Genomic DNA, 889 nt, shown 5'->3' with positions numbered 1-889 from the left:
GGAGGGAGTGGTCTTTACGGAATGCTGATAGGGGAGGGGAGGGAAATATATCCTTGGTGATCTTCTTCCTGACCTCTCCGCCCCCACCCCAGTCTGACCTATCACCCTCACCTTGACCTCTTTCCACCTATCACATTTCCGACGCCCCTCCCCCAAGTCCCTCCTCCCTACCTTTTATCTTAGTCTGCTGGACAAACTTTCCTCATTCCTGAAGAAGGGCTTATGCCCGAAACGTCGATTCTCCTGTTCCCTGGATGCTGCCTGACCTGCTGCGCTTTTCCAGCAACACATTTCCAGTACTGTGTGTTATACCCCATCCGTATCGGACAGAGTTGGAGGAACCTGACCCGGTGCTAAAATGTCCCAGGAGGAGCTACAAAAAAGAACTGGTCTATGTCCTTTGACTCGGAGACGGAGGAATGTAATGATTGTAACAAGGTCAGCCAGATGGACCTCATAGAACATGAGTTTCCTGACTGGGGCTGTTAATCTGGTCCAATTAGGGAGTCCTAGCTGACAGATATAAACAGGAGGAGCAGAGGTTCTGTTCACTCTGAGAGATGGTTTTGAAGGAGCTGAATCAGTATGGAGGACTCTCCATGTGTAAATAAAGGGTGACTTGGTTGCAGAATATGTGCCTCTGCAGCGTTAGTTCACTGTTAAGTAGATCATTCCCATTAATTTCACCAGTGCTACTTCAGTACTAATACTTAGGCCTTTCAGATTCTTATTTTCACTCGCTCCTTGGATCATTCTTTAAGTACTGAAAAAAAAGAGAAAAAAATAAACAGGAGGATCAGAGCTTCTGCTCACTCTGAGTGAGTGGATCAGTGTTACACTCACCATGTGTAAATAAAGGGTGACATGGTGATGAGATACTGGTCCCTGT

The sequence above is a fragment of the Chiloscyllium plagiosum genome, chromosome 11 (assembly GCF_004010195.1).
Source record: "Chiloscyllium plagiosum isolate BGI_BamShark_2017 chromosome 11, ASM401019v2, whole genome shotgun sequence".
NCBI lineage: Eukaryota > Metazoa > Chordata > Chondrichthyes > Orectolobiformes > Hemiscylliidae > Chiloscyllium > Chiloscyllium plagiosum.
Note: the sequence above shows the minus strand (reverse complement) of the source record.